The sequence below is a fragment of the Arachis stenosperma genome, chromosome 7 (assembly GCF_014773155.1).
Source record: "Arachis stenosperma cultivar V10309 chromosome 7, arast.V10309.gnm1.PFL2, whole genome shotgun sequence".
NCBI classification, from domain to species: domain Eukaryota; kingdom Viridiplantae; phylum Streptophyta; class Magnoliopsida; order Fabales; family Fabaceae; genus Arachis; species Arachis stenosperma.
The window spans coordinates 46,942,130-46,958,609 of record NC_080383.1 but is presented as its reverse complement, the minus strand read 5'-3'; positions in this window follow the sequence as shown (position 1 = coordinate 46,958,609).

The following is a 16,480-nucleotide window of genomic DNA, read 5'->3' as shown; positions in this document are numbered from 1 at the left end:
TCTCTTCTTTTCCAGGAGATAGTTCAGGTTTTGGGATCTCAATTTTTGGACTGTCCTTGCTATGAATCTTAAATGCTGACTTTGATTGCAGCTTCTCCTCTATTCTTTGAGCTTGTTGCAGCACCTCCACCTCTTCATTTTCTTTCCAGCATGAGCTTGGAAGTGCCTCATCAGGTGCCTCTTTCAAGTTTGGATCTATGGAATCAATCTTCATACACTCTTCCTCTTGGGTGGAATCTTGCAAATTCTTGAAGACATGGAACACTATATGCTCATCATGCACCCTTAGCATTAATTCTCCTTTTTCGACATCTATCAATGCCCTGGCAGTGGCTAAAAAGGGCCTCCCTAGAATAATGGGAGTGTTGTCATCTTCCTCTATGTCTAGGATGACAAAGTCAACTGGGAGGAAAAATTTGTCCACCTTTACTAATACATTCTCTACAACCCTGAGTGCTTGCTGAATAGATTTATCCGCCATTTGAAGGGCTATCTTTGTAGGTTTCAATTCATTAATCTGAAGCTTCCTCATCAAAGATAGAGGCATCAGATTTATGCTTGCACCAAGATCACAAAATGCTCTCTCAATCATCATGTTGCCTATTGTGCAGGGGATGTGAAAGCTCCCTGGGTCTTTCATCTTCTTTGGCAACTTTTTCTGGATGATGGCACTACACTCCCTGGTCATCACAACCGTTTGTCCCTCTTTCAAGGATATTTTCTTTGTCAACAATTCCTTCATGAACTTAGCATATAGGGGCATCTGTTCAAGTGCTTCAATGAAGGGGATGTTGATGTGTAGTGTCTTGAATATTTCCAAGAATTTGGAATATTGCTTCTCTTCGTTCTCTTCTTTAAACCTTTGAGGGTATGGGAGCATTGGTTGGTATGCTTTCACTGCCTCCTTCTTAGCTAATTTATCACTTTGTGTATAGGTTTCTTGCTCCTGCTTTTGTTCCTTCACCTCTTCTTTTAAGCCTTCTCTGATGTGCTCTTCCTGAGTAATGGCTTCTGTCTCCACTTTCTTCCCATTTCTCAGGGTGATTGCTTTACACTCCTCCCATTTTATGGCTTTTTCTGTGTCTCTTGGGTTGGGTATCGTATCACTTGGAAGAACATTGGTTGGCCGTTCAGCTTGTTTGGCTAATTGTCCCACTTGTCGCTCAATACTCTTCATGGTGGCCTCATGTTCCTTTTGTCCCTTGATTAAGGCTTGAGTGGTTTGAGCAAGTGCTTGCAAGGTTGCTTCAAGATTTGAGATTCTGATCTCATGATGGTCAATTGGGGATATGATGGGGGTTGATTGTTGTTGGAAATTGTTGGGTGGATTAGTGTGGTAGTTTTGTGAGTTAGATGTTGGTGCAGGAAAGTTGTTTTGGTGAGTTTGTGAATTATTATGAAGTGGTTGATATGTGTTTTGTGTTTTTCTATATTGGTAAGTGTTGGTGATATGGTGATTTTGGTTATTTGTGTTACGGGTGTGGTTGTGGTTGTTGTTCTTTTGCCAATGGTTTTCACCCCACTTTAGATTGGGATGATTTTTCCAGGATGGGTTGTATGTATCGCCATGAAATTCATCCTGAGAATTTGAAGTGTTCTGCATGTACTGAACTTGTTCTTGTGGCTGTTCAACAGTGGTCCCTTCACCTTGGTTCCATTCAAGTAATGATTGATTTGTTGTGTTCACTGATGCAAGTTGCAAACCATCCATTCTCTTTGTTATCATTTCCATTTGTTGTTGGATTTGTTGGTGCATTAATTTATTTTGTGCCAAGATAGCATCAACACCTTCAAGCTCCATTACGCCTTTCTTTGGGGCCGGGTTATGTTGCCTCTCTGATGAGTAATAATACTGATTGTTTGCCACAATCTCAATGAGGTCTTGAGCCTCCTCAGCAGTTTTCATCATGTTGAGTGATCCTCCTGATGAGTAGTCTAGCCCCTTCCTTGCTTCTAAGCTTAAACCTTCATAGAAGTTTTGGAGTTTGACCCAGTCACTAAACATGTCAGGTGGACATCTTCTCATTAGTGCCTTATATCTTTCCCATGCTTCATACAATGATTCTCCCTCCATTTGCCTGAAAGTTTGAACCTCTGTCTTCAACTTGATGATTCTTTGAGGTGGGTAAAACTTTGCTAGAAATCTGCCCATCAGGTCATTCCAATTGTCGAGGCTTTCCTTGGGGAATGACTCTAGCCATTGAGTGGCCTTGTCCCTCAAAGAGAATGGGAATAGCAGCAGTTTGTAGACATCTGGATGCACTCCATTTGTCTTCACTGTGTTGCATATCCTCAGAAAAACAGACAAATGTTGATTTGGGTCTTCAAGAGGTCCCCCTCCATAGGAGCAGTTGTTTTGTACCAAAGTGATGAGTTGGGGTTTTAACTCAAAGTTATTGGCCTGAACACTTGGAGTGGCAATACTGCTCCCACAATGTCTTGGATCAGGGATGGTATAAGAGGATAGCACCCTTCTAGGTGGTCCATCATTGTTGTTAACCCCTCCAGGAGGATTGTGCATCTCATCCTCCATGACTTGATCTTCTCCCTCTGACTCCTCTTCACCAACTATTCCCTTTCCTCTTTCTGCTCTTCTTACCCTTCGGAGGGTTCTCTCGTCCTCTGTATTAAGTCTATTAGCACCTGACATACACAAACAAAACCAAAATCACAAGTGAAATACTCTAGAACTAGAGTGGAATTGGAGTTAGTGAAACAAAGTATCAAACAGTTAGCGGGCTTAACAAAAACACTAAAAAAAATGCTTAATCTAAACCACCATTCACTTAATCATTGTCAATCTTTTCCAATCCCCGGCAACGGCGCCAAAAACTTGATACGTAAAAATTTAATTTCACGTAATTACCGGCAAGTATACCGGGTCGTATCAAGTAATAAAACTCACTAAGAGTGAGGTCGATCCCACAAGGATTGGTAGATTAAGCAACTTTAGTTAAATGGTAAATTTAGTCAAGCAAACATGGTGTTGATTTTATGAGCATTGTGACTTTTGAACATAATTGCAGGAATTTAAATGGCAAGGAATTTAAAGAACAGGAATATAGAAATAAAATGAAAGTAAATAACTGAAACTTAAAATGCAAGAAACTTAAATGACATCAAAGATAAATTGCAAGGAATTAAAGGTTGCAGAAATTTAAAGAGCATAAGAGTAAGAAATAAAGAGACAGAATGTAAATGACAAGAATAATAAATTGCAAGAATGTAGAAGGGAATTGGGTTATGGGTAGTCAAACAACTAGAAGCAAAAGAAATAAGAATTGATGGTGGAGAGGATCATTAGGGATCAGAGATGCAAGTTTTCATGAATTGATGTTAGTCAAATCCTTCTCAATCATGGGTATAGATCCATGGCAAGTGGGTAATTGAATCCCAATCTCTTGGTGATTCAAATTCTCTCAACATAACCAATTGCCACTCTCGTGATCTAGTTGTTCATGAGAAGAGATGAAGCTCAATTCTAATCCAGCCACACAATTCCCATAATCTCAACCAAGGAAAGTTACATCTCACATACCAACCAAGGTGTATTGATTAAGGAAATCATGAAAGGATGAACTCTAAACTGAATTATGTGGCTCATTCCTCAAATTTACCACACAATTCACATAGATTAACCCCTCTCTCGATGGTGGTTGAATCTTTGAAGAACAAGAGTTTCCTCTTTGGATTAACCACTAGAATTGAGGAGGAAAAGAGGAGTTCATCAATGCATTCAAACAAGCAGAGCTCTTCCCCCTAATGAAAGTGGGGTTTAGTGAGTCATAGCTCCAATTTTAACAACAATTGCCATCAACAAAAACTAAACTCAGTGTAAAGAAAAGAAGCAGAAGAATAAGGAAATGCTTAAAGCTTAAAATTGAAGAAGAAAAGTTCCAAGAAAAACCAAATTAGCTCTCCGGGTATCCTCCCGGAAGTGCTAGAGAGTTCTCAAAGTAAAAGTGCTAAAAGTATAAAATTCTAAGTGTCCAAAAGTCCCCCTAAAGTACAAACTCAATCTCTATTTATATTAGTCCCAAAACTCCTTCAAAGATCTTCAATTGGGCTAGCAATGTGGGCTTTCTCTTTGTTGAATTTCTGGTTCAATTGAAGAAGTTGCTGGCCTTTGTGAGGAACAGAGGAAGCAGAGCAAGTTGTCATTAATTCTGGCCCATTGAGGGGCATTATTGGCAATAACTCTAGGCTTAATGCACGTTGGCAACGTGCATGGTGTTTTCGTGGGAGTGAGCTTTGAGACTTGGGCGTTGTTGGCCCAAGTTATTGCCAACAACTTGCTTTTCTTCTTCTTGACTCTTCTCTCATGCCTAATGTTGCCCAGAATTTGAGTGTCAATCCTCTGCTTCAATATGGACTATCATACATCATTGGAAAGCTCTTGAAGTCTACTTTCCAATGCCACTAGAATCACCTCATTTGGATTTTTCTAGCTCAAGTTATGCTTCCTCAAAGAAGGTAAGGTCAAGCTGCCAAGTTGTTGCCAAAAACGCACCTATCCTCCCATGTTGGCAACGTGCCAAGCCTCCCAAGGCTGAGATATGAGGCTGGCGTTGTCACCAAACACGCCCCCTTGTTAGCACGTTGGCAACGTGCTCGTGCTCCCTCCAGGGCTAGTTTCTAGCTTCCTCAAATTTCAACCTCATTTTCTTGTTTTTGAGACCTAAAGATGACTCTGATTCAAGCTTCCATTTCATGCTTCACTATAGACTATTATATATGGTTGGAAAGCTCTAAATGTCATCTTTCCAACGCAACTGGAATCACTCAATTTGGATCTCTGTAGCTCAAGTTATGCTCCATTGAAGGGGACATGATCAGGCTGCTAAAATCGCAGGCGTTTTTGGCAAAAACGCCTTTGTATTTCCAAGTTGCCAACGCCTTCAGATTCTGAAGCTCTAAATGAAGCCCGCTTTTGACGCTTTAAACGAATGTCAACCCCATACTATGATATATGGTTGGAAAGCTCTGGATGTCTACTTCTCAATGCCGTTGAGAGTGCATCATTTGAAGGTCTACAACTCAAGATATACTCCATGGAAGAGAGCAAGGTCAGGCTGCCAGGGTTGCTGCGTTGTTGCCACACACGCCCTTATAATTTCAAGTTAGCAACATGCTAACTTCATTCTCCTAGCAAAGCTTTGCTTGCTACGTTGCCAAGGAACACGCCTTCAGAACATGGCGTTGGCAACGTGCATCTCCCTTTCCTGGGCCAAGTCTTCTATTCAGCGTTGTTTGCCTGCGTTGTCCTCAAACACGCCCCTCATCTCTAGGCTGGCAACGTGCTCGAGGCTCTGGACTAGCTCCCCAAGGTTGCTTGCTTGTGTGCGTTGCCAAAGAACACGCAAATGTAGTAGCACGTTGGTAACGTGCTCGAACTTCTTCTCTGGGCGAAATCTTCTAGCTCAGCGTTGCCTTGAATAACGCTTCTTCATTCCCACGTTGGCAACGCCCTCGAGCTCCTCCCTGGCCTAATTCCTTGCTTGCCTGCATTGCTATCAAGCACTCACTCTTTCTCCAAGTTGGCAACGCCCAAATGTGCTTCTCCAGGGCTGCCTTACATTGTTGGGCGTTGTTGATGAACACTCTAGTTGAAGTGCAAGTTGGCAACATGCAACTCCTCTTTGTTCACTCTCCAGGGCTGCTTGGCGTTGCTCTCAAACACTCACCCTTTCTCCAAGTTGGCAACGTGCACATTGCTATTCTAGAAAGAGTTGTTAGCCACTTGCTTGCTTCATTCTTGCTTCAATGCTTTCTTGTTTCACCACCTATCATAAACAAGGAAACTTGCTTCAAAGTCTCACCAATTCATGCAATCAATGGAATCAATCTTCATGAGATTTATTTATTTATGCAATTCTTGGTATTCTCATGCATGAAGACAAAACTCATAAAAAGACTTGTTTATTTAGAGAAAATGAGTGAAACTAAGCTAAAACCAACTAAACTAACTAGCTAATATAGTAAATATGCAAATGCATCAATCTCTTTGGTGAATGGATCTTGGTCCTTGCAGGAGCTATCCTCATGAGAGGATCGATTAGCTTTGGCTTTGAGATCGGCTTCGAGTTTTAGGAGTTTGTCCTCCAATTCTCGGCGTCGCTTTATCTCCCTTTGATGTAGGGCTTTGTTTTAAACAGTCTTGAAGCGCCTCCATGGCTCCCGCATTTGGAGAATCCTTTTCGTTGTTAAGTTAAGGAGTATCCTTTGGTGTAGTGTCCGCGTATTTGTGCGGCGTTCTATCCTCTAGATCTGAATCGTGCTCGTTGTCATGGTTGTCCGCCATGGTGGTGGGAAGACTTCCAGGTTCCCCGGCAACGGCGCCAATGTTCCGAGGGTTACCTGAAACTGTAAGTCAATCTCGGACGAGATCTTCTGTGCTGGTCGGAGCTATTGTGTCCGACTTGTTGGACTTGGTGGTAGTGCTGATCCTTCGCCCCCGGAGGGTGGGGGGTACCTGCAAGGGACTCCGATGCTTAAGTTAGCAAGGGTATTAAGCAGGTATTGAGTAGAATCAGAGTATGAGTTATACCTGGGTGCTCCAGTGTATTTATAATGGTGAGATATGGCCTCCTGTGGATAAGATAAGTTAGTTATCTTATCTTATCTTTATGTTATCTTTAAGTGAGGTCATCTTATCTTCAAGGGAACCGCCTTTATCTTTCTGGGCTTTGGCTGCCTTTAGATTGGGCTGTGTTCCTTCGTTTTGGGCCTGCTTTGGGCTCCTTTGGCGAGTTGGCCGAGCTCTTTGAGAAGAGGTCGGGCATTTGGCCGAGCTCTTTGAGAAGAGGTCCGGCATTTGGCCGAGCTCTTTGAGAAGAGGTCGGATAGTCTGACCTGAAGAGGTCGGTCGGCTTGTTGCTAAACATCCCGGGTCGGACAGCTTGACCCAGGGTATGAACAGGTATTAATTTGAACTCTAATTTAATCTCTAAAAATTACATTAAAAATAGTATTTGTGGTATTAAAATACTAATTAAATCTAAATCAATTACTCTAACTGAAAATACATGGTAAAAATTAATTTTCTTTATCCTTAAAAATTAAAGTATTAAATTAGAAAATATAAATTATTTAAATCAAATCAAATAAAATTCTTATTATTTGACAACTACTAACTTTATAATTTAAATATAGAAAATAACTCAATAATTGTAAAATTAGATAAAATTCTAATTTAAATAGCCAAAAATCATTATTTTTAAATTTCTAAAACTTTAAGTTGTAAATAAAAAAATAATCCATAATTATAGAGTTTCAATCAAAACCTTAATCAAATCCAATTAATCAAAATAATCTAAACCTTAATTAATTTCAAATCCAATTAATCAATAATGTCTTTAATTATCTTCAATAAAACAATTTATGAAATTAAAACTGTAAATAAATATTTGATTTGAAATTAGCTCATAATAAGACTTTTCAAAAGTTCTAGGTCTTACATTGGGCACTAGCCCATTTTGGCCATCCCAGGTCACGAAGGCACTGGGAATGGATGGAGGTTGTTGGGCACCCAATTGGGCACTGGGCTTGGATGCCTATTCCTGGTGTTGGGTGATGAGCAAAAATTGAAGCTCACGGATACTGACAAGTGCACCGGATCGCACAAGTAATACCATGGTGAGTGAATATCGTTTCCACAAGGATTAAAGGATTGAGAAATCAAAGGACATCTTAAATACCTAATTAGCTTAATAGAACCTAATTTGAAAGGGGCAAGATTAAGTCTTGCTGAGATCTTGAGAGTCTTGAATGCTTGCAGACAGAGACTTAAATGTTGATTTGAGAAGATAGTGATGATGAGAGTCAAGGGCTTCAGAGATGTTTATACTCTTAGAGAAATCAAATCTTGTTTACTTATCTTGAAGTTGTGAAGATCTTTTACAACAAATTTTTAGTAACCTATTTCCTATCCATTGTCTCATCAGTTTCTCAAGCATTATTAGTCGTCAATTAATTAATGAAGAGGTTAAGCATAAATACTTATTTTAAATTCAAATAAGATTTAAAAGTATTCATTAGTTCAAATTATATGTCACGGATTCAAGCTAGTCATGTCTAGTTAAATCTTAAAACAAGACACAATTTTTAAAAGTTGTTCTAATCCAAATTATATGTCACTTATTCAAAACTAGAGGGATTGAAAATCATGCATATGTCACACACTAATTGAACCACTGTCCCTAATTGAATTCAAAAAGTCATGTGAAAGAGTTTTCAAGATTTAATTTAAATATCAAATTTCTTAAATATAAATTTGAATTCAAAAGAGATTACCATACCTTTCGATCTACTAATCCGAATGAAGAATGAATAACTCAATCATTAAATAGATTAATGTAACACTTCAAAAAAAACTAAACTTAGATTAATAACCCATAGAAAATATAAACAAAGCTCCTAACCCTTTGACAGAGGGTTAGTTACCCATGGAAAAGTGAAAGGAAAACAAGATGAAGATATTACAGAGGAAATTAGATGATCCTTTCTGTAAGCTATGCTCACTTATTTATAGCCTAATTTTGAATTTCAAATTCCAAACTAAACTAATCTTACTTTTTGGAGAGAAAGATAAGATAACCACTTATCTTCTAGAGAGGAAAACAAGATAAATGCTTACTGATAAACCCCAATTTTGTGGTTTATCTTGTGCTTAATTTGGGGGTTTTTGTCAATATTTCTCGCACTTATTCACAAGAAATGCATGGTTTTTTGTTCACTTCCTAATACTGTTCCATAATAGAAAACATGTTTATTTTACCTTAGAATTGCTATATTTTGATCCTCTTTATTGCCATTCGATGCCATGACGTATTTGTTGAGTAATTTCAGAATTAATAGAGTAAGAATGGCCTAGAAGAGAGAAGGAAAGCATGCACAAGAGGAAGGAACATGAAGATTTAGATTTTGAGAACTGCAGCATCGACGCGCACGCGCACATCACGCGCACACGTGGATGAGGATAGCTGGAAGCGGTGCGCAAGGATGGACACATCCGCGCAGGCCAGAGAATTCCAACCGACGCGCACACGCACTTGGCGCGCACGCGTGGATCACAAAAGCAATCGGCGTGCACGCACGCATGGCACGCACGCGCAGAAAGCTGCACGTGACCTCCTTAAAGGAAATTGTACTTGGCAATTTCTGAGGCTCATTAGGCCCAATTTCAAGCTGTTTCTGCATGGAAAAAGACCTAAGGATGCTAGGGAGAAGGGGGGATCAATCATTTTTACACTAAGACACACTTTCTAGTTTTTTGGGTTCTTTATTCTTCTAGAGAGAAACCCTTGTTCTTCTCTAGATCTAGCTTTAATTTGATCTTCCCTTGTTGAGTCTGAATTGAAGTTTGTTAATTACTAGTTTTGATTGTTTAATTTGAATTCATTAGTATAATTTTGCTTAGATCTTGTGTTAGTTTATGGGTTCTTGTCAATTGTCACTTTATACCCATTGCATGAATGTTGTGAATCTTGACTTGTTGATGTTACATTGATGATTTCTATGCTTAATTGTGTTGTTTGAGTGATTGTAAGTTGATATTTGTTAGTGGGTATTTGTTAATTTCAATTCAATTGCAACTTGAACATGTCTTTCGTTAATGCTTACCAAGTGTTTGATGAATTGTTTACCTTGATTATGGAGTAGTTCTTTTTACTCTTGGACTAGGCCAAGGGAATTGGGTAAACTTGAGTCATTGGGTCTAATGGATTTGATGATTTGGGAACCCTTAGTGGTCAATTTGATAGCCATTGACACTAGCCTACTACTAGGTTAATTAGTAGTGAGGTTAGACCATATGGGTAGATGTTGACCAAGCCATTTAACTTTCTTCAAGTGTAGAAGTAGATTTAATGAGTTTGGCTCCTCATAATTGTCAAGATATGGTTATTAGAAAAGGATAGTGACCCCAATTCCCATGCCTAGCCAAGAGTTACTTTTATTATTCATATTTGAAAACTCAAATTCTTAATTGTCTTGCTTTAGTTGTAGTTATTGTTTAGTTGAGAGTAGAATTAAATTGAATGTTGTCTTCTTAGTTTGAAATTGCTCACATTTTGCTTAGTTATTTGAAATAGTTCTTTGCACTTTAGATTACTTGTTTGCTAAGATTCCTATTTTACTTTCTTGCTCATGACTTACAACCCCGGATTTCTAACCAATGTTGAAGCACATGTTTGCCCATTCCTTGTGAGACGACCCGAGGTTTGAATACTTCAGTTACTTTATTGGGGTTGAACTTGTGACAACCAATTCCTTTCTAAATTTGATCCTCGAGGATTATTGTTGGTAGAGCTATACTTGCAACGCAACTTTATTGAGAAATTCTCTTCCGACATAGTCCACGGGTGTCCATCAAATTTTTAGCGCCGTTGCCGGGGAATGGTTGCAACATATGCCTTGATATTGGTTATGTGAATATGTGAATATTATAGATAGTTTGTTTGCTTTCAATACTTAGCTATAGTTTAGCTTCTTTTATTTTTGTGCTATGACTCTCAAGTTTGATGACTCGGTCTCAACCGAATTCTAGCTTAGCCGATTTTGATCCCGAGATTGAAAGAACTTTGTTACACACTCAGCAAGCTAGACGGCGGTTGGACTATACGGCTAGTACTTCGGCCTCTCTTGAGGAACATACCGAATCACTAGACGGTACCGAGAGTGACTTGGAGTCTGCTACTTCCTATTCTTCTGTTGGCACTACTAATACATCTTTGCATCTTACAGGTGAACCACACATGTCGGAGCCACGCCGGATCACTTTACATGAGTAAGGAGCTCCGGATATTGTACTTCAACCATTGCAAGCAAGGTATCCTAACCTTGATCCAAACTTTGAATTGAAGAGTAGCTTGGTAAATCTACTACCTAAGTATCATAGGTTGCCGGGTCAAGACCCCATCCGACATCTAAAGGATTTTCAAGTTGCTTGTTTTATAGCTCGGAAGCATGGAGCCGATGAGGTGGCTATCATGGTTTTTGCCTTCCCTTTCTCTCTTGAAGCGCAAGCAAAGACATGGTTCTATTCGCTACCGGATGAGATTGCTACTAATTGGGATTTCTTGAGAAGAGAGTTTCTAGATAAATTCTTCCCACCGGAGAAGACCGACTACATCCGAAAGGAGATTTCGGGTATAATGCAAAGAGACCAAGAGAGTTTGTACGAGTATTGGTCTCGGTTCAAGAGGCTATTGGAATCTTGTCCACACCATGGAATGAACACTCACTTGCTCATTAGCTACTTCACCAGAGGTCTTTGTGTGGAAGATAGAAGATTGCTTACCGCTTCTAGCGGTGGTTCCCTTTCGAAAAATAAGACGAGGGAGAAGCTTGGAGTTTGATAAAGGATGTTGTCGAAGCTACACAACATACAAGGGTGAGAAGTAACCCTCTCAAGGGTGTGGTAGAACCGTCCCCTTCCGAATCAAGCCTAACCAAAGCACTTGGGGACATGACCACCATCCTCACGCAAATACAAAAGGATCAAAAGAAATTCTACTCCATCCAAGCCATCCAAGCTCCACCTCCAGATGCTCAACTTGAAGGCCTTTCTAGGATTTGTGTTTTGTGCTCTAGCACTACACATTACACCGATCAATGCCATCAAATTCAATAGGAACATGCCCTTGTAGTGGCCAATGTGAATTACGATAATCGTCCACCCTATCCTTCTCAAGGTCAAAACCACTACACTCAAGGTAGTAATCAACATCAAGGGTGGAGGGATAATGCACAAGGGAGCAATCAAATCCAAAGATGGAATAACTCTTCTTCTCATCACAACAACAACCAATCTTCATCTCAATACCACCACCACAACAACAACAATTACCAAGCCAACCAAAATCACCACAACCAAAACCAAAACAACTACACCAAGTACCAAGCACCACACCATAGACAATAATCTAACCAAACCTCTCCACCTCCCACCAATCAAGTTGACGAGCTTAGAGCCGCTGTGGATAAACAGGATGAGGGCTATAAGGCTCAATTTAAGGCCATGAGTGCTCAATTGGCCAATCTTGCCGACATGATTTCGAAGATGTCCATGTCCTCCTCCAACAATACCAACCAACCCTCAAGTTCTTCTTACCTTCCATCCCAACCCCAACCAAACCCAAAGGGCGGTCTCAATGCCATCACCCTACGGTCGGGAACTACATTGGAGGAGATACCTCCAACGGTCTTGGAGGACATTTATGAGGAAGAAGTGATTGTTAAAGCTCCACATGAAAAGGGCGAGGTAGACAAGAGGCATGAGGAAGAAGGAGTAAACCTCATTCCTTGAATTTCTTTTGATGAATGCCCGATAATGCTCACTTGGTGAGCTGAGCATTGTTTTTCCTTTCCTTGTTTCTTGGCTTCAAATTGTGCTCAGCTCACAAAGTGAGCAGAGCATTGAAACATTGCTTCCTTGGAAATTTTTGTTGTGCTCCTTTCATGTGCCACGCTTCCTCATGTTCTTTGCCACACTTTTCTTTTCCTTGAGCCACACTTCTTAAGCCATGCTTTCTTCTTTTCTTCACCTACAAGAAATCAAAACAACCAATCAAAGTATCACCAAATTCACAAGGTTTACAAATCATTAAAAATCAATCAATTTTAGCCCAAACCTCATGATTTAGCATCAATTAAATGGTGGTTGTTTGATTTAAAGAAGTCATGCATTTTCATTCCAAATTACTTACTTAGAATGCAAGAAAGTGCATAAAACCTAATAAAACAAAGAAAAAGACTAGTATAACTAGGCTAAGATGACTTGTCATCACAACACCAAACTTAAAACTTGCTTGTCCCCAAGAAAGCGTCAAACATAAGAGAAGATAGAATGAAATAGATAAGTATATATGTCTTTATTAAGCAGATAGTTAAATTTGGCTTATGGGGTTTTATGCAGATTCAAAAGTAGCTCATTTATTACTTGCTGTCAAAACAAACAATGTTTCCTTAAGGGTCCACTAAGGTTGCTGCTACAATGCCTTACTTTTTGATCACTTCCCTTGTTAGCTTTTCTTCTTTCTTTTGCATAAAGAGCTTATTACTTATTAAAGACTTGGTGGCAAATGTTGCAGTGGCCTTTGGCTTAATTTCACTCAACATTTCTCCACCATAGACACATGGCTCACTCTTTCTTCCTAGGATCATTGATGCCCAGCATCTCTTTGGATAACTAAATGTTTTGTAGCTAGGTTGCTCTTTATTGTGGACTTTCAGTTGGCAATCCCAAATCAGTTGATCTAAGTTGCCAAGTTTTAAAATACTCCTTAGAACCTACTTGTCCAAGCATATCCTAGTACATAAACACCACAGGCATATGTCCTAGGGTCCAAGCTATTGGTGTCTAGCCTTATTGTTTGTTTCTTTGCCAACTTTTGGCTTTTCTTCTTCTTTTTCTATCTATTTTGATTTGTTTTCAAGGGACTTTCATTAATTGAAGGATCATAGCAGCAAACTAGCTTAAGCTTCGAGTAACAAGTCATTCTGCAGCATTTATTCTATGAACTATCAATTAAATCAAACACATATACCACCACTAATGTCCATTCTAACTTTTGCAACATTGAACAATTACTTTTCTAAGTCAAACATCTCTCTTTTATTCAAACAGCAAGGGAAAAAAACAAAATTCAAAGCTAAGTGATGGATAACAAACATCAGGCATATCAGCATATTTAATCAAACAACTTCACTTGCAACTAGATGAACACTTTAGCAAGACATACAAGAATTTCTGAATTAAAACATTTCACAACAACAAGGATTAAGTGTAGATACAATCTTTTGAGTTGCAGCTTTTCATTCTTCCTCTTGTTGTATCCCTTTTGAGTCATAATGCAAATTGTCTTCACATGTTGGCTAGTTTCCTGCATAATTCTCAAAAGTTGCTTGCTTCTCAAGCCCTTAAATGAATGGTCAGTATGCATAAATTGAGTGTGTCTCTTGGATTTAATTTGGTATGGGAACACCAAACTCAATTCCTTGCCACTGCCTCTGATGCAACAAGTTAACCAATTATAGATTCTTTTAGCCTTGCCAAAGGTTATGTAACTATGAATTAGAAAATAGCTAAATGGTTAAATGATATGTCTGGTTGCTTGGAGCTAGCATTAGGCAGAAAGTGAGAATGTGTTTTTAGATCAAATTTTGGTGGAACACCAAACTTAGAATGCTTCATTCTCTCTTAATTTGTTTTGGTGTGGAACACCAAACTTAGCTCCTTGCAATACATACAAATCATATAACCTTTTTATTGAAAAGCTTATGAAAAGAAAACTACCTCAGGTTGGGTTGCCTCCCAACAAGCGCTCTTTTATTGTCACTAGGTTGACATCTTTTGTGCTTGTGCTTGTTCAGTTCAGATTATGAACTTCTTTTTCCTTGTCCCATTGTCCTCCTAGATACGGCTTTGCTCTGTGCCCATTTGCTGTGAAGTGGCTCTGTGTAGCTTCATCTAGCAGCTCTAGACTTCCATAAGGAAAAACTTTTGTTACTAGATATGGACCTGTCCATTTGGACTTGAGCTTGCCAGGAAAGATCTTGAGCCTTGAGTTATACAGGAGCACTTGCTGTCCTGGCTTGAACTCTTTCTCTGTGATCTTCTTGTCATGCCACCTCTTAGCTCTTTCCTTGTATATCTTAGCACTCTCATAAGCTTCTAGTCTAAACTCATCCAACTCATTTAGTTGTAGCAGTCTCTTTTCTCCTGCTGCTTGAGAATCAAGGTTGAGGAGTTTAGTGGCCCAAAAAGCTTTATGTTCAAGCTCTACAGGGAGGTGACAAGATTTTCCATATAATAGCTGAAATGGGGACTTTCCAATGGGAGTTTTGAAAGCTGTCCTATATGCCCAGAGTGCATCTTCTAACTTCCTGGCCCAATCTTTCCTTGTGCTTTCCACTATTTTTTCTAAAATTCTCTTCAACTCTCTATTTGCTAGTTCAACCTGGCCATTAGTCTGAGGATGGTATGGTGTGGCTACTTTATGGATTACTCCATATTTGTGGAGAAGCTTCTCCATTTGTTTGTTGCAGAAGTGGCCACCACCATCGCTGACAAGACCCTTGGGCACTCCATATTTGGTGAAAATATGCTTTTTAAGGAATTGAAGGACAATCTGTGCATCACAAGTGGTTGTGGCTATGGCTTCCACCCACTTTGAGACATACTCCACTACCACCAAGATGTATCTGAAAGAGTAAGAAGGGAGAAAAGGTCCCATGAAATCAATACCCCATAAGTCAAATAGCTCTACTTCCAAGATGAAATTTTGAGGCATCTCATTCCTTTTTGTCAATCCTCCAGCTCTTTGGCATTCATTGCATTGGTGAACAAACTCTCTGGCATCCTTGAAGATAGTTGGCCAATAGAAACCGCTTTGTAGTACCTTTGCAGCTGTTCTCTCTGGTCCAAAGTGTCCACCATATGCTGAACCATGACAATGCCACAATATGTCCTTCATTTCATTTTCATGGGCACACCTCCTAATCATTCCATCAGAGCACCTCTTGAATAAGAAGGGTTCGTCCCACAAGAATTTCCTTGCTTCATTGAGTAACTTTTTCACTTGTTGCTTAGAGAATTCTTGAGGTATCTTCCTTCCTACTTTGTAATTTGCTATGTCAGCAAACCAAGATGCTTGTTGAATTTGGAACAGGTGCTCATCAGGGAAATTCTCATTTACTTGTTGTGGTCTATCTTGATAGGCTTCTTGTGGTACTCTTGATAAATGATCTGCCACTTGATTTTCACTTCCCTTCCTATCTCTTACTTCAATATCAAACTCTTGTAGCAGCAGCACCCGCCTAATAAGCCTTGGCTTTGAATCCTGTTTAGACATTAAATACTTGAGAGCGGCATGGTCAGTGTACACTATAACTTTTGAGCCAATCAAGTATTGCCTAAACTTATCAAATGCATAAACAATTACCAAAAGTTCTTTCTCAGTGGTGGTATAATTTTTCTGTGCTTCATTTAACACTTTGCTGGCATAATATATGACATGGTGCAACTTATCTTTCTTTTGTCCCAGCACAGCACCAATAGCAAGGTCACTTGCATCACACATAAGTTCAAAAGGTAAGTTCCAATCAGGGGGTGTGATGATTGGTGTTGTGATGAGTTTTCTCTTTAAGGTTTCAAAGGCATGCTTACAGTTGCCATCAAAGATGAAAGGGTTGTCAATCACTAGCAAATTGCTCAATGGCTTTGCTATTTTTGAGAAATCTTTGATGAACCTTCTGTAGAAACCAGCATGCCCAAGAAAACTCCTTACTGTTTTCACATTAACGGGTATAGGAAGTTTTTCAATAATTTCTATTTTTGCTTTATCAACTTCTATACCTTTGCATGACACTTTATGCACAAGAACTATCCCTTCAGGAACCATGAAATGGCATTTTTCCCAGTTCAAGACCAAGTTAGTTTCTTGGCATCTTTTCAAAACAAGAGTTAAATGATGCAAAC